This window comes from Lactuca sativa, chromosome 6 (assembly GCF_002870075.4).
Source record: "Lactuca sativa cultivar Salinas chromosome 6, Lsat_Salinas_v11, whole genome shotgun sequence".
In the NCBI taxonomy this organism is placed as follows: Eukaryota; Viridiplantae; Streptophyta; class Magnoliopsida; order Asterales; family Asteraceae; genus Lactuca; species Lactuca sativa.
Window position 1 is genome coordinate 35,644,062 of NC_056628.2, and position 18,965 is coordinate 35,663,026.

General features: G+C 32.5%; 1 long non-coding RNA gene across 3 annotated transcripts; it reads right to left on the reverse strand.

The window, feature by feature from the left end:
- Window positions 1-10,446: 10,446 nt before the first annotated feature.
- On the reverse strand, window positions 10,447-15,360 carry LOC111894129 (uncharacterized). 3 transcript variants are annotated; one of them, XR_006184181.2, is made up of 5 exons: window positions 15,212-15,360; window positions 14,870-15,115; window positions 12,380-14,526; window positions 11,504-11,561; window positions 10,447-10,461 (listed from the first exon to the last, which is right to left on the reverse strand). It is a non-coding gene; the product is annotated as an uncharacterized LOC111894129 (long non-coding RNA). The 3 variants fall into 3 exon arrangements; XR_006184180.2 differs by lacking the exon at window positions 10,447-10,461 and having other exon boundaries at window positions 11,319-11,561; XR_002851093.3 differs by lacking the exons at window positions 10,447-10,461; window positions 11,504-11,561 and having other exon boundaries at window positions 12,148-14,526; window positions 15,212-15,359.
- Between the last annotated feature and the right edge of the window lie 3,605 nt (window positions 15,361-18,965).

Here is an 18,965-nt window from a genome sequence, read left to right on the forward strand (position 1 = left end):
GGGATAACAACAATCTTCCTAGTCATTACCGAAACAATGGTAACGACATACTTGAATAAAACGAAATCAATTACTAGCTTCTTGGTAACCTTGTGACTTTCCCTGATCCAAGTGTGAGTCCTGTGCTTCCGGTAGTATAGGCCTCTACTACCATTCACACCTACTCATACTCGTCCCAAGTATTGTCCCGCAGTTTCCCAAGTCACCATGCAGCGAATCACACAACAATTTAACACACCAGATAACAAAACGAAGATTTTATTATTTCTTGCTGCTTTATTTTTCCTTGGGCAGTCTCTGGACATGTACCCCTTGCCTCCACATCCGTAGCATACTTTATCATTATGTGTGCAGTCTTTGGAATAGTGACCAGTCCTCTCACACTTGTAACAAGTCACTTCTTCGTTGCACTTCCCACCATGCTTCTTCTTGCATTTATCACACCATCTCGCTTCACCTCCATCTCCTCCTCCAAGCTTTGAGAATTTGCTTTCCTTGTTCGACCTCGAAGACCCTTCAAACTTCCGCTTCTCTCCTGCCTTATCTTTTTCTAGACCCTTTTCTCTTATCTGGGCCTCTACGTTCTTAGCTGCCCTAACAGCTGCTTTCAAGGTAGTTGCCATTTTGACCATTGGGCCAAAGTCAGTGGGTAGTCCGTTAGCAAACCTATCAATCTTGGAGAGTTCAGTAGGCACCAAGTAGGGGAATAGCTTCATCCTCTCGGTGAATGTGGTGGCATACTCATCAACACTCATCTTCCCTTTCTTCAGGTTCTGAAACTCGTTGTTTAGGTCTATCAGATCTATCTCCGAGCAGTACTGCATTTTCAACTGTTCCAACAACTCTTCCCATGACATCCTTAAGGCTTCTCCTCGTGGCACCGTATCTGCCAATAGCTTCCACCAGCTCAAAACTCCAGTCTTTAGTTGTCTTACGGCAAAGACGGTCTTTTGTTTCTCGCTACAGTCGCAGCTTTCAAACACCATTTCCATCTCGAATATCCAATTCATAATCTCCACAGGTTTTGGGCTTCCTGAGAGACTTGGTGGTTTCGCACCCAAGAAATTCTTGTACATTCGCCCGTCCTTGTAGTTTCTCCTCTCAGGGCCATCTTGAGTCCCCACTTGACTCACTTGGCGGCTGTAGTTCCCTTCCTCCGATTGCTTGGGAATCAGTTCGGGTTGCTCAATGGGCATAATAGGTTCGTCCCTATTCAACATCTGCCTCATTTCTTCCCTTTGTTCAGCTAACATAGCCCAAATCATGGCTTGAACTCCAGCCATGGTGACTGGCTCAGGTGCAACTTCTTCTACAACAGGTATTTGCTGAACCACTGGGGGTTGGTTTCTGTTCCCATTTGCGTTTACGTTTCCGCTATGGGTCCTTGCCATCTTGATCTATACACCGAATAAGGTGAATCTAGACCTTTACGTTTAAATCATCCTTATCACTCCGAAACGTTTACATGCTAGTTCTAATATCGTAGTCGTACGTTTATAATCCTAAACACATAAGGTTTCCAGATCCGGTAGGCAATAGACCATAGATCCGAACAATTAACAACATATCATGCACAAAGCATTTAGCACATAAGAGTATTTTAGGCATAATTCCTAAAATAAGCTAGTGCTCACACCTCACAATCATCGCTTAGCATTCTAAGTTCAATTCTAGAAATAAATCCATATTCCTAGTTCGCTTAAACTAATGCTCTGATACCAACTGGGACATCCCCAATTTTCACGGCCAGAAAAGACCGATTTTGTTTATGCTTTATAAAAAAATCAGAGTACTTCATTTCATAAAAAGGTTGCGGAATTTGTTCCCAGAAAAACATGGTAAATACGTTATTAAAACATTTTCGAAGAAACATATTTATTTCATTTTAAAATGTTTGGGATGTCATCGTTAATACAGAAACATAAGCATAAACAGAACTTACAATTATTTACACTAGTGATCTACATCTCTTTAAATCTCTCAGTGTAATGTCACTTCATATCGTCACCTGTGATATAAATAAACTGAGTGGGTCAGGTTGGGAAACCTGGTGAGTACATAGGGTTTTCAACCCACAATAATATAATTATTATGTTCAATCATCAAAAAATTAACCCAATTACCCATCCCCATTATTTTCTTTACTCTTAAGAATTTAACCTAAGAGTCATCTATCCTGCATTCGTTTATTCCGAAGTCCCTTACTTCCAGGGTTATAGGACTGGCACTAAATCCATAGTTGTCGATGTTCATTCGTTAAGCACTAATTCCATAGCTGCTATATCATACTCATCGGGTACTAAATCCATAGCTACCAGTGTTCAATAGGTACTAAGTCCATAGCTACCAATTCCTAACAGGTACTAAATCCATAGCTACCAGCGTCTAAATAATAGGTACTAAGTCCATAGCTACCAATTCCTAACAGGTACTAAATCCATAGCTACCAACGTCTAACAGGTACTAAGTCCATAGCTACCGGTGTTTGTCCCATAGGCACTAAGTCTATAGCTGCCAATGTATACTCACATCATCTTCTATCTCTCATCATTCATCTACCCATATCATACCCAACATATTCGTATATATAAAATACGTATACAGTTTAAATTCTTTAAAACATGTATAAAACGTTCATCCAGCATAGACAGCAAGTATTCAAATAATATGCACACATAGCACGTAGTTTATATAAAATACTTCATATCTATGTGTAAGATAAAAGGGACTATGCACTCACTTGAAAGGTGATGACTTAGCACTCGGACAGCACTTCGATACTCTCAAAATGATTTTCCTTCGATAAAGCCTAGTACCAATACCACTAGGGTTTAGTCTAACGATAACCGCGACAAATTAATTAGTCTGGCGATTATTATTATTATATAAGCGTTAATAACACTCAATATAACTCATAATAATAGCCCAAATAATTATTTTAAGGACCTAATAACATTCCTATAATTATTTGAAAGCTATATTAAAAATTGTGTAAGCATAGCACACTTACAGCGAATTTTATCGAAAACCGGAACTTAATTGGAACAGCGTTTCGAAACCGAAAGGCTCATTTTCTCGGGACGCCGGGAGCCTCAGGGCTTCCCTCGGGAGCTAGGGATTTTATCTAGGGCTTAAGGGGGGTTTGGAACTCTAGAGAGAGAAATTAGTGAGAGAAAGAAGAGATTTTGGAGTGAAGAATTATGGCAGTCTCGGCCTTCAATTTATAGCCAGAGCTTCGGACCTTACGCTGGGCATACTCCTCGGATAAGACCACCAGCTCGGACCCAGATGTCTTGCACCCATCGGATGGATCAGATCGAACCTACGCGGGGCGTAACCTCTTCGGAAGCGGGGCGTACTGCGAAGCGACGTGTCGTAAATCCGAAGCGAAGCGTGATCAGCAAGCGACGACTCTGATTGAGCCACGTCATCACCTTTGCAACAGATTTCGCAAATTCACTTTCCGACTTCTAAAAATCATAACTTTCGCATACGAGCTCGGTTTTCGACGTTCCTTATATCCATGTGAAGGTGGGAACGTACTCTACAACTTTCGTTTGGACTCCGTCAGCTAATTTTGACTCGATTTTAAATTTTATATTATTAACAGGCCGGGACAGGATTGGTCCGTTAAATCCTCATAACTTCTTCATCCGATGTTCGTTTTCGCCCATCTTTTTCTTGTTACACTACTCTTAACGAGATCTTCGATTCTCGTTCAGGTCTTGTCGGCTAAAAGCCGCTCGATCTAATTTTCGAATTTCGGGTTGTACACTGCTAGTCCGAAACTTCGAAAAATCATAACTTCTTCATACAAAGTCAATTTTGGGCGTTCTTTTTATCGATGTTCTTAGTTTAACATATTCTACGACTTTCTTTTAGAGCACTAAGGCTAAATCTCACTCTATTGTAAATTCACTATTTACGCTTCCCGGTGCCGTGCCGGTTCCGTCACGAAACTTCGACGGGTCATAACTTCTTCGTTATAACTCGGATTTCGGCGTTCTTTATATGTACGGAAATCTCATGACATATTCTACAACTTGGTTAAGATTATTTATTCTAAATAATCTTTTTTCGAAAAGTCGTTTTCAACCCCTATTGCCTCTAATTTGACTAGCCCGGATTTGCGGGTGTTACAGTTCATGAACAAACCATTTTGCTATTCTTATGATGTTCATCATGTGTTCGAGAACATCGATTTTGTTGGTATGTCATATAATGAGTTTGTGGGTTTTCTTGAACGATTCACACAAGATAAGTGTGAGAAACTTTATTATTATCAACCCGATTTACAAATCCCAGAAGGTTTAACCTTTATTTCTAATGAACTTTATCAAGAATTTATAGACATTGCTTATCGATCTGGAATACAAGTTCTTGTTTACATGGACCATTTTGGTACTACTGTGCACGTAACTAAGGCAAATGAAAATGAAAATGAGGATAATTGTTATGTGAAGTCAAACATGTCAATCGAAGGGGAAGAAGGTATTGACCTAACTGACTTCATGAATACACAACAGAGCAACATGGAAGGGGTAACCTATGAAGGAGTAAGTCAGGCAAATGGAAATGAAGATGCCACAGAAGGTGATCCAAAATATGGTGAAGATGAGAATATTCCACATGTGAAAGGAAAACAAATGTTTAATGAAGACATATCTTGGAAGAAGCACATTCTAATCCTAGGTATGAGGTTCACCAACCCTAAACAATTAAAATGCATGCTTTGTAATTATGTTGTAGCAAATGGGTATTAATTGTACTTTGGAAAAAAATGACAGTAAAAGGTTATTGATTAAGTGTAGTGATGGTCAATGCACTTTTAGGCTGTAGGCATCATGGATGAGTGAGGAGCACTCATTCCAAATCAAGTCCCTTATCATTGAGCATAATTGTGCAAGAAATTTAAGTTAGGGTCAATTGTTAATTACAGATGGATTGGAAGTCATTTCACCAAGGAAGTTCTTAATGGAAGTAAAGACTAAATTATGTCTCTTAATGGAAGTAAAGAGGAAGTAAAGACTAAATTTGGCATAGAGGTTAGTATGGGATAATGTAGGAGAGCCAAGAAACATGCAATGTCTCTTGTTGAAGGTACCATAATGGAAAATTATGCAAAGTTGTGGTCCTATGGTGAGGAGATAAAAAGGTCTAATCCAGGGTCAACAGTCAAGTTGTCTGTGAACTCTATGCTAGAAGGGAAAAGTTACTTTATCAGTATATATATACATATATATATATATATATATGTGTGTGTGTGTGTTTTCATGCACTAAAGGAGGGTTAGAAAAGTGGTTGTAGAGGGATAATAAACTTAGATGGGTATTTTCTAAAAGGAATGTGTACTATTCAATTATTATGTGTTGTTGGTAGGGATGGTAACAATCATATATACCCAATAGATTGGGTTGTAGTTTGTGTTGAAAATAAAGACAACTAGAAATGGTTCTTAGAAAACTTTCAAGAAGATATGCATCTTGAAGGTGGGTTTGGTCAGACATTGATGTCAGATCAACATAATGTATGTTTTTGTTCATAATGTCATGGCTTATTTGTTACAAATGTGATCTACTTCTAAATGTTCTGATGATGTAAATACAGGGGATAATTGAAGCAGTGAAGGATTTATTTCCAGAGATAGAACATAGGCAATGTGTCGGCATGTTCTTTCCAATTTCAAGAAGAAATTCCATAGGGCTCAATATGAGAATTTATTTTGGAAGGCTTGTAAGGCATCAACTGAACCTCTTTTCAATTCTACAATGAAAGAGATTCAAATGATTAGCCCTGCTTCTTATGTGCATCTTTTCAAATAGGAAGGGGGTGTGATGCAGTTGGGAATGGGTTGTCTAAAAGCATTAACAATGTTATCTTGGATGCTAGGAAGAAGCCAATTATTACAATGTTGGAAGATATTAGACTATATGTGATGCAAAAAATGTGTACTTTGAGGCAGAAAGGAAGTGGATAGGGACATTTAGATGTATGTCCAAACATAAGGCTTGCCATAAATGAATTGAAAATCCAACAAAGGTACTTTATTATTCTCTGAAACTCTTGTTCACCATAGTAGCTATTGCTAACCATGTTTATTTATAGATACTGGCAAGTGCTTCCTAGTGGCCTGAATACCTTTGAAACAAGAAACTTAGGAGAGTCTTATGGTGTTGATTTGGAAAAAGAAAACATGTACTTGTAGGATTTGGCAACTGAATGGGTATGGTTATGTACACTCAGTGGCAGCCATTCGTTATATAAATAGAGATGTAGAGGCATTTGTTGATCCTTTATATCGTGCTTACATATATATATATATATATATATATATATATATATATATATATATATGAACACCTACAAGTACTCAATAGGAAGCATGAATGGGAGTGCAATGTGCCCCCCCCCCCCCCCCCCCACAGACTACATACCACCATTGCCACCATTGAAAAAGAAGATGCCATGGAGACCCGGTATTAAGAGAAAGAGGGACAGTACTGATATTAGTGGATCACACAGAGTATCCAAGTCAGGAAAAAAGATTGTATGTAGTGTTTGTAAAAAGGAAGGCCACAATAAGTCAACATGTGATGCAGTGTCAAAGCCCCAAAAAAGTAAGGTCAAAAAGAGGAAGGCTGAAGGTGAAGGTGAAACTAGTACATTGAAGAAAGTGAAGGGTGAAGCTAGTGCAATGAAGAAAGGGAAGGGTCAAGTGCAAAGGGGAAATGGTGTAAATAAGGGAAAGGGTGAAGGTGAAGGTGGAAGTGGAATTGGTTTCAAAACAGGATAAGGTGAATGTCGGTCAACAAGTGTTGTGAATAAGAAAAATGGTAAAAAAGAAGGTACATTGAAGTTAAGGAAAAAGTCAGAGTGGATAATAAAGAAAAAGTTGGCAAAAAAGTTTGAAGGCAAAAACGGTGAAAGTGATACATCAACCAAACCAATGGACTTGGATTAAAGGTGTTTTGTTTATGGAGTATGTTAGTTATGGTTAGATGTCTTTATTTCATGTTTGTTATGGTCTTGTTAAGTTTGTTAGTGTGTCTTTAAAACACCAAGTTATGAGATTAATGAATGCATGGATGTTTGTTTTTCTTTTGTAACATGAATGTTAGTTTTTTTGGTTTAAAACATAACATGAATGTTAGTTTGTGATTGTAACATGAATGTTTGTTTATGATTGTACTTCCAAGGTAATTCGACATAACAAAGTACTTTCATATAACGATGTACTTCCACAAAACAATGTACTTCCACATGAAAAAAAAATCAATATATAGTTAACATAACAAAACGTACTTCAACTACATTACTAAATATTAAAATAACATCATATGCAAAAAAATGGTTAACAAAGTACTTTCATATAACAATGTACTTCCACAAGAAAAAATCAATATACGTTTAACATAACAAAAGGTACTTCGACTACATTACTAAATATTAGAATAACATCATATGCAAAACAATGGTTAACAAAGTACTTTCATATAACAATGTACTTCCACATAACATTGTACTTCAACTACAATTGAGGTTATTGTGTTACCAAAAATCCCTCAAAAAGATGGTTCTAAAAACCCTAACATCGTCAACAGCCACCACTAATCAAAATAACCAACAACACATACCCTAATACATACATATTATATTAGCAGATGACGAACGCCATCACTACATTATATTTAATTAAACAATGATTACATTGAATATTTTACATGCCAAAAGCTATCAATCTCCTTACGTCTTGTACTCTTTTGGAACGATCTTAATTTTTTTGGCTTCCTAGGAATACATGTGACTTTGAGAATGGTCAACATAATGTTGTTGAATTCACATATTTTTATAGTTTATTAAAAATACTCATTGTAAAAGTTTTCAACATAAGATCTTTGTTTATGCATATATATGATTTCGTAACTCCTCTTGTACTCTAAGTCTCTAAGCAGTCTTTTCTTTCACTATCTTTGATTCATAATTTGTCATCTTTCCTTGGCATTCTCTTTTTATTTCACTTCTTCCTTCTTTCAGCAATATTTGGATTTGTAAACTCGATTAATTTTGAGTGGGTATTTGATAAGATACTTAGGAAAGTATCTATCATTATTCTTGTATTTGTTTACTTGGGTGTATATATATATATATATATATATATATATATATATATATATATATATATATATATATATCTTACCGCTAATTCTATATCTTTTTCTTTTAAGATATTTTACTCGTTTTCGTTTTGTTGATACATACTATTTATTACTACTTCAAGGCGTTTCCCTCTAGGTAGTTTGTTTTATTAAGGTTGGCCGATTATTGGTTACACTAAGTTCCTATAATCGAGCTTTTGATTAGATATTAGCCCCACAAAACGCTTCATCGACATTGTAATGTAGTTTAGAAAGTTATGTCTATTGTGACTTTACCGTCAAGGTTGTAGATAGCAACTGTTGAATCTATATGCCCAATAATCATTATTGAGTGTTATTGTTAATAATATATGATCAGATAAGGTCACACCCTTATCAAGTTGGCACATTTTTCATATATATATATATATATATATATATATATATATATATATATATATATATATATATATATATATATATATATTAATATGATTATTAATAAATAATAATAATAATTGTATTTATTTGGCGAATAGTTATTGTTTTGTGAAAATAATAATTAAAGAGAGTATAACTACTTATTATATCATATGGTATGATTTATTAAGTCATATATAAAGTTTTGGACACTATGATCAACCATGATTAAGTTAATAAATTAATATCTCATGGTTAATAAACTAGCTAGACAAATTTTGTCTTCTTCTTAAGCATGGCCAAAATCATTTTTATAAGAGAATAGGTTGTTTGTCAACTTTCTTTTTATGTCCCACATGCTTCTAAAAGGCTACCAATACTTTATGTTATTATAATGTAAATGTATGTCTTGCATAGGAGTATAAAATGAAGGTTTTTGCATAAGTTTTTTGCTAGTGTTTACAAGTTTTTTTTTCTACTCTTCCATATGATGGACGAATTCTCTTCTTCTCTCCCTCTTTTTATTGTCTTTTGAAGTATATTGAAAAGTTGGTGCTTAGAAGTACTTCTACTTTTGTGCTTATTTGAGTTAAGCACTTAAAAAGCTTAAGAAGTACTTTATACAAAAAGGAACTAGCATTTCAAGTGTCTTAATCTTTATGATAGATACTTGTAGAAAAAATCGTACTCTTTGATTTTTCTAACTTCATCAACACCCCAAAACCAAGTGGGTTCAAAGGTTCCAAAAGTTGTCATTTTAAAACACTATGTGGTTGTTTTTAATATCATTCTAATCACTATAAATATATCCTAGATGGTTTGGTTTTGTTATAAACTCAAAAATAAACTTGTTATTTTAACGCTTCCCTTGACCGGTTTTTATGAAAAACACACTTATATTTTGTATCAAAACTCATCAATTGTATCAGAGCCATTCTTTATATGTTGGAATGATTTTTTATGTTTGATAATATTTGGTTTTTGGAAAACAAGCATGAATTTCTTTTGGTAAAGAAATATTCATATTTGTCTTCTTTGGCAACTTCTTGTTTAAAATTGCATATTTTTATATATAACCATATTTCATACATTTTGGTTATATAAACGTTGTCTTAGAAAAAAAACAAATAGTTTTTGTATTAATATTTGATATGTTTTTGTGTTTAAACAAGCCATTTGGACCTCTGTGTTGTGTTTGGTTGATATTTATTTATTCATAAAATATAATAGATAAATATGTATTTTTTTTTCATTTGTTTATGTTATGTAATAAATTAGTTAGGCTAGTTGTATTTATTTTTAAATGTAACAAGATGAAGAAATGACCTCTTTGAAGAAGATTTAACGACTTGACACTATAATCCCAACCATGAGCTTCTACTTTTGGTTTTGGGCTTAATTATAGTCTTAATGGTTTAAGTGTTCCAGCCTTCACAACATAAAGACTTGAAGTCTTTTTGCAAGCAAGAGTTGATTTACCAAGTAGGGCTTGAATACCTTTTGAAGAGTCCCTTAAGTCCTTTAGGAAAGACTTAATAATTTTTGTGATGGTTCACAAAAATTATTACTCGACATGGCTTGGTTTATACACATTATCATAGGCGGCTCAACCATTTTGGGGGCTCTAAGCGATCCAAAAATTTAGGGCCCTTTGGCCTTTACTATACTTGGAAATCGAAAACGGATGAGTTGAATATTTTGCAAAATCAGCATCGGTAGAAGAATACAAAGTCGTTTCAGCTTCATGAGTGCAGCCATCGCTGATTTATTCTTCTGCTTCATTTATTTTGTGGTTACCGGATTTGAATTTTTAATGGACTAAATATTTGGACTTTGGAGAATATGGGGCCCCTTAGAATTAGGGGCCCTAAGCCCTACCTTAAAAAAACTCTACATAGAGCCGGCCCTGCACATTATAATGCATGCATGTGATGTTTATTTTATGTTATTGTATGTTATGTTTTATGTATGAAAAATGAGTTTTACATGTCAAATAACATTTTAACATAATATAATATCACTTAGAGTTTTAGTAAAAAAAATATTTAAAAGATAACATAAGATGTTTATAAATGAATATTTATAAAAACGTTTTCACCGGTTACCGGTTAAAAATCGATTTTTTGTTGAAAATAGTTTTATTGTAAAACTTATAAATAGCCAATTTTACAATATTTAAATTTTTTTAAAAGGTGTTTAAACATTGTATAATCTCCATGTCTTTATAATAAATAAGGAGTTTTTGTTAAAAAGACTAAAATTGATTTATAGTATTATAACGACAAATAATAAAACCGTGATTATTTTTGCGTCAAAACTTAATATATGATATTAGTGTTTTTAAATATAACACGACATGTTGATATTATGCTTATGCATTACATATGAGATTTAAAACATAAGTATCGTCACCCAAGTTTTAGTTTATCAAAATGTAACTTTTATCATAAGATGTATAAAATTGAGTTTATAAAATAAAATGAGTTTATTCTACAAATTCATGAAGTCATCATTTTTATTGTTAAAATGAGATTTAAAATTGTGATTTTAAAAATCATCCAAAAACTCCAAGTCTTAAGTATAAAATGAAGTTTTCTTAAGACTATAACTGGTTCTTAACCGTTCTACGACTAAAGTTTAAAATATCATATTTTAGTTTATAATGATTACGGTTATGGTAAATAAAATGAAGTTTTATTTAGTACCTAAAGAATCTCATAACAAGTGATATGAATTTTATAAAATCGTAGATGAATTGTTGGATGCATGCAATATTCATGAGACCATGTTTTTTTATAACCATATTTGTAAAACATATATACAAAACATTTTCTTAAAATGCAAGTCATTGCGGTCCTTTTGAAGAACATTCGGTATCATTTGTATGGTCATATTGGAACAATTAAACTTGACTTGCAGAAAGTCTTGGTTAAATATTAAAAACATACCAAGTGTCTCATCAAGTAAAGCAGATATTCATTATGAATAGCAGAACGTACTCCAAACCTGTTCAATCATTGAATAATGGAAGATCTAAGAGATTGTGCACTCTAATAGACCTATAGTTCAGTTAAGGGAAATACAACATAAACCCATAAATCAAGAAAATATCAAAATAATTAGTATTGTTTCTATTGTGGAAGAAACTGTACAATAAAAGAGGAATTGCTCTTATTATCTTATCGAGCTGAGAAAGTATTACTTGACCAAGAATTCATATATCTATATGATATAAGTATTTATTTTTTCCATCATTCACTTGAGTATTTTACACTTCAGGTGACAATAATAATTAATATTATGTGCTAATGAGTGGAAGAAATATTCAAGTGATTACAAATGAATGGTATTTCGTGTTGACGATATAACAAGTGTTGTTATAGTCTGTATTTGAACGATAGATGCTGTGTACTTATTCTCATAGGAACATGTAGCAGTTGTAAATTTATGAATAAATCTAGATTTACTTATCATTTAGTGAAAGCCCACATTCATGTTCTGAAATGATGTATTCTATGTTAAGAATATTTTCTCATAAATGTCATTTATGAAGTATATCTATAAGCTTTTATTAAATTGATAATTCTCATCATAACACCTAAATAATCAAATTATATTTGATGCAAATTTATCTATGTCATAATCATCATGACTATACAAAAATGAAACACATATACCAACATCAGTAGATTGAAATACACCTTAATGAGACCATCATAACCTTTCATTGTGATAAAGAAAATGATTTTTGTAAACCAGGTCTTCTTGGAACATATTAGGAGTTGTAGAATCAATTCACAACACATTTCGAAAAAAATACTCACTCGTCATTTGCATAGTTCTTCTGGCACATGATCACCTTGTCACTTGGATCTATCCTTTGATATTCGAGGTAGCCTTCGTATTCTCTAGCGGAATAGGGTCACATGGCCACTGGTTGAATGTCTATAGTACAATCTTTTGAATATGATAAAATAGACCTTACAGTCTATTATATGGTGTTTTAAAAGAACTATTTACTTTATAAAAAATTTGGAATTATGGTCGCTGCAACAAATATATATATATATATATATATATATATATATATATATATATATATATATATATATATATATATATATATATATATATATATATATATATATATCCAACCAAACAAATAGGTTAAATATTTTTATTAGACTAACAATGTAATGGTTTATCCTTATCTAAAATGAATGGTTGGCATAGGATTGAAATCGAAAGAGAAATTAATGTTATATTTTCCAAATGCAATCTTTGGTTTCTTGTGATACATTACATACATGATTAGGATTTTCTGAATGAAAATTTTAGGATTAGGATTTTCTGAATGAAAATTTTAGGAATCAGAAAATTTTCTAAATAACATTGTATCCTTGAATTTGAATTGTTCTCCTAAAGTTCATTGAAAATGGAATAATGGAGTTTTTTGAAAAAATAATTGCAATTTTGGTCCAATGGTAAAATAGTATTTTCACTAATATTTAACAAAAGAAATAAAGTTAAAAAGGGTGGAGTGCAAAAATTAAAAACACATGATCAAAACCGATAAAACTCAAAAATCTGAACCAAAAATGCAATATTCAATCAAATGCATCGACAAATTCTCCATGAAGAATTGTCAAACCATTTGACTATTCAACCATTACAATATAAAGAATAAGTCAATTAAATAATAGATAATAAGGCGGTCGGTTTGAAAACAAATGAATTGTTAGTGGTAGAATATTATTCTCGTCGGACTTAAACCTAACAAAAATAAAATCAGCAATAATAAGAATAAGAGTTTGATCCGTTTTGCTCTTTTTAGGCGAAGTAAATTAACCTAGGTTAAAGATAAATAAGGGTTTGATCCGAATTTTCTTCCATTTAGGTATCATAGACCGAGAGAGATTTTCATTACTTGTCTACGCTACTCTTTTCTTTACAATGTATTTTATGTACCACAAACCATTAGAAATAGAGAATTCTTTGAAAAGAAAAATCTAAGTGTTAGAATAGCTAGACCATTTTAAATATACCATATAAACCAAATATCAAACCAATTTAAATATACCATATAAACCAAATATCAAACCATATTTTCTTGCATGATTCAAGCATCATAAAGTTAGATTTAACTATTTTCTTAAAATGGTTTTCTAAAATTGAAGATTATAGAATTTAACCATTGAACCATTTTATTATTTATATATCTTGAGCTATCTTGAATTCTTAATGGTGGTTAATCTAACTATTTAAGCATTATTTAGTGAGGTGGTTGAAAAGCTAATTTATTAATAATTTATTATAGATAATTTATTAAAAAATAAGCTACAATAAGCTATTTGGTTTTATTAAATTCCAATAAAATCATAAAACACTAATTACAATAAATTTAAAAAAATAAGTTTGTAAATATCTAATTAAAGTCTTTTGTTTTTGTCTTTTATATTTTTTCATTTGAAAAATATAACTTACACTTGTCAGTTTTTTCATATCATAAAAAAAAAATAGAAAATTGTCAATTTTTTCATATCATCAAAAAAAAATGGAAAAATGACACCGTATGTAGCACATCAAAGTTTTGATAATTGTCTAGTTTGATCACTAAGGTTTTTTTTTGTGGTACATTAGACCACTAAACTCCATTTTTACCTTCTAATTACATCATTTTTCAAAAAATTAAACGGTTTCACCGGTTACCTTTGCTTAGGTGGCTTTTTTTAAATATTTTAAAATTTAAAAAATCAAATATTCACCTCTGCCTCTAGTAATGCCCTCGTATTGGCAATCTTAACCGGAAACTAGAAATAAACAACAACCCAAAAATCTGTCTCCAAGTCAGATGAATCTGACCTGCAACGTCAGTCTCCTTAGTAGTTCCAGAAATCGTAAATCATAAACCAGTCGTTCATATGGGTTCTTGAAAGAGAACACAAATCGGATACCAAATTATTTACTTAATCTGCAAAATAAAAATCAAAGCATTCAACGATTCATATTGTAAAATGAAGCATGATTCGTATTTTTTCCTTTAGAGGTTAAAAAAACAGATGGGAAAAATGAATGCTATCCAAATCAAAGAAACCAAGATGCAAAAAACAATGTTTGTGCAACAAATATGGAAGAAAACGAATTCGTGGATGCAACAATTGGAATCAAAATCCGAACAAAACGAATTCCCAGATGCAAAATTCGGAATCAAAATCAGAATAAAACCCAAAATGTGAAATCGTGGAAAAGTCCAAATCAAGAACAAAATCCATTATCTAATCTAAAATCATAATAAAAATCAGAAATCGATATACCTGTTTGTGGTATGTGAAGCCGAAGAACTTGAGGTATGGAAGGAGTTCATAGAAAGGGACAATGGAGAATGACTGAAAGACCTTTTCAGCAAAAAATTTACACAAATTGAAGCTTCGACCTGTTCTGGAAAAACAGATGGTGAAATCACCGATGGGGAAGCAGTCGACGGTGGGAATCAGGGATTCCGACGATTTGTAAGTGTCAGATCAATGGCAAACGTCGTCTCCTCCATTTAAGTCGTCAACCTAATCCAACAAATCAGAATCGGAATTAGCAAATTGGGAAAAAGAACCTAGAAGCAGAAAATCAAAAACTAGAAGCAACTCAGAATCGGAAATCACCAAATATCGGAACCCACTTGCAAAGGTGAGAAGGATGCGTGAAGAAGAAGCATAGGAGGAGGCAAGAAGAAGAAAGAGACGTCCAATATATCCAAGGTTAAAAAATTAATTATAATTATACCAAAATATATTATTGCCTATGTGGTCTCAAAATATAAAGATAAATTAATTATAAATACCATGTCAGCCTTGTTACCGAGCAACCTGATAAATTCGAGCATAATGGCTTAATTGATAGGTCAAATATGAGTTTAGTGGTCTATTGTGCAAAAAAAAATAATTTTAGTGACCAAATCGAATAAATGACAAAGGGTTAATGACCTATGAGGGTAACGAACTTTGGTCTTTGTTCATACTTAGGTAACCATGTTTTTTTATATATATTTGACCATTGAACTTGTTTGACATGTTCAAAATATGGTAATATGACTAGTAACTTTCGGTGATATTCTCTTATTATGAACAAGTCAAACAAGTTTACTTGTCAAATGTATACGAAAAAAACATAGATACCTAAATATGGATAAAAACTGAAGTTCTTTACCTATTTTACGAAAATAAAAAATGGGTAATTACAAATCTAGCATTTTTTCTTAATTACATATCAAAAAATAGTCAAAAAATACAACTTAGCCAAAAATAGCCCACAAAATAGTAGTCAACTTATGGTTGACTACGGTCAACGCCGTTGACTACTATTTTAGGCCGAAAAGTACTCTTTCGTGCTAATGGTCTACTTTTTTACGGACTCGTTTACTTTTTCGTGGCCCATTAGCCCATAGTATATAATGAAAAAAATTTCAGATTAGTCATTTTTCCTATTATTTTCTTTGGTTTGGCTACTTTTTTCTCTCAATGGAACACCCGAAGAACAACCCAGTTTGTCTAATTTTCATCAAAATTTTACCGTGTTTGTGATTAGGAGTAGGTTCTGTATATGAGGTTAAATTTTTTTGAATAAAATTGAAAAAATATATATGAAACCTACGGTGTACAAGTGCCTAATGCACAGTTTGTGCAGTGTCGACTTGTACATCTTATTTAAAAATTTAAAAAAAAAATTAAAATCGTACGTTTTTTCACAAAACAGTAGACGAAACTCCAAAAACAGTAAATTAAAAAATAAAAAATAAAAAATAAAAAAAAAAAAAAAACGTATTTTTCCCCTAAAACCGTAGGCTACGGTTTGGGATACCGTAGCTAAACCGAGAGGAAACCGTAGGTTTCCCAAAACCTACGGTTTTGTAGCTTACAAATAAAAAAAATATACAAAACACGAAACAGTAGACGATATGGCGAACAGTAGATGATTTTAGAAACCTATGGTTTCGTGGGCTATATTTGGACATTTACTAATTTTTGGTTAAAAATTGATAATCACTTCCTTAATTTTGCTAGATTAGTAATTACCCCAATAAAAAATGGTTACCTAAATATGGACAAAAACTAAAAATCCTTACCTGTTTTGGTAATATTAGGTTATTTACTCTAAGTAGTCATAAGAATCACTAATGTGTCATGAAATCGGGCTATTGGGTCTTGGTGTCAATCTGGAGTAGGTGTCGTTAGTGAGTTCCTAACTTGATTCCCAGCTACCATCAAAGAACAAAATTGTTAGAACCATCTCAGGACTGTGCCTAAGAGCGGCTCTTAGAATCGTCTCAGGATAGTGTCAAAGTGTCAGAGCAGGCTCCAGCGGTCAAGTTAGACTGATGTGTATAAAGAGATGGTTTATCATATATGGGTATTCATCTTGTTGGGAAGAGTATATGAATATAATGGAGGAATGAGAGATCCTCCTCATGGAGGAGGAGGTGTTCTATTTATAGATCTATGTAAATGGACAATTAGGTTAAGCTTGGGCCAGCCTAGTTCATGCCCAACTAGTCGTGGGCTAGGTTGTGCTGCTAGACCTTTAAAGAGCAGAAAGCCTAGTCCCTTAAGCGCATACAACCTAGCCCTTGACTAACGACATTAACTTCTGATCTACAACCCAGATCTGACACTAATACCCGATGACCCTATTCCATGGCATATAAGTGTGTCATATGACTACTTGCACTTAACATAAAAAATAATTAAATAAAATAAATAAATAAATAAAAACCAAAACGGGCAAGGAACTTTGACTTTTCTCACATTTAGGTAACTATGTTTTTTTTAAATACATTTGATCAGTAAATTTGTTTGTTATGTTCAAAATAAAGTAATATCACCTATCTTTATCGGTCATATTACAATATTTTGAACAAATCAAACAAGTTTAATGGTCAAATGTCTACGAAAAAAACATAATTACTTAAATGTGGACAAATTCCAAAGTTCGTTGCCCTCCTATATCATTAACCCAATGACAAAACTTTAATGTGCTATAGTGTCATTTTCCAAAAAAAAATAATAACAAAATAAATGCTCGTTACGTAGAATACATGGTACAATCATAATGACATCTTTTGTGGCTTAAACATTTTAGAGAAATTTTTGTATGCCTTGTTGTACTTATGCTATGGATTTCTCGGTTCGATAAGGTTAAAAAATATAAATATATTTTTATTTAGTCATATTATTAGTTGAAAACGAAACTTTACCAAATGAACCGGAAATAAATTTGAAGAAATTGAATAGACCTTGACTGCCAGCACTCCATATGTTTCTTGTTTGACAGCTGTTGAAGGAAGGCGATGGGTTTGTTTTTTATGCATCGCATATTTTATCCATCCCAAGAGCATCTGGAAAATGGGCCCAAAAGCCTAGGTGGAACTTCTTTTATTTAGGGTTTGGTTATAATTTCGATCTAATTTTTTAAAAAGTGATGGGTTGTGTTTTTATGGTTTTAATAATTTAGAACATTTGTTTTTTTTATCTATATAAAAAGACTATATCATATTAAACTAGTGGGTGCAAACAACTAATTATAATATCAAATTGAGAAAATTGACAACTAGTTATCATACATGCTGTTATAATATCAAAATTGAGAAAATTGAGAACTATAACACAACATGTCATTATTTATTATTATTTTTTATCGATTTAATTTAAAATTTTTAATTAAAACATGTTATTAAATAAAACCTAATTTTTAAATTAAACATAACATTTAAAAATCTAAAAAAACATTAAAACAAAAAAATTACATTTTTGCCCCTAATTTATTCATTTTAATTTCCATCGTACATAAAATCAGTCAAACTTTCTCAAAGTCGCTTGTGTTTTCGTGCGTCTTGAATATCGACGGCCCTAAATATTTCGTTGTCCCGGATTGAAATCGCATGTGTTCGGGCTCTGAAGTTGAATACTCAACAATATTTTCTCATTTATCTTCAATCACCATGTTATGTATTATGATACATGCATACACAAAATCTTGTAGAACGTCCAACTGATATGGTCATGCCGCATGTTCAACTATGGGTCATTTCGACTTTAGAACTCCAAAAGCATGTTCCACATCCTTACGTGTTCCTTCCTATTTTCTCTGGAAAATTTTGTCTCTAGGTTCCACTGAGTGTCGAAAAGCTTTCACAAATGTGGAATTTGTTGGATATATTATATCCGTAAGTTAATACCTAAACTTATGTTCATTTACATTTACTGTGAAATGAGCATTCGGTGCCTTTCCTGACAAAATATCGTCGAATATTGGTGATTGATCAAGAACGTTCATGTCGTTTTTCAAAGCTGCAACCCCAAAAAAGCATGTCAAATCCATAAATCTTAGGAAACAACAGCCTCTAATACCAACAAAGGCATT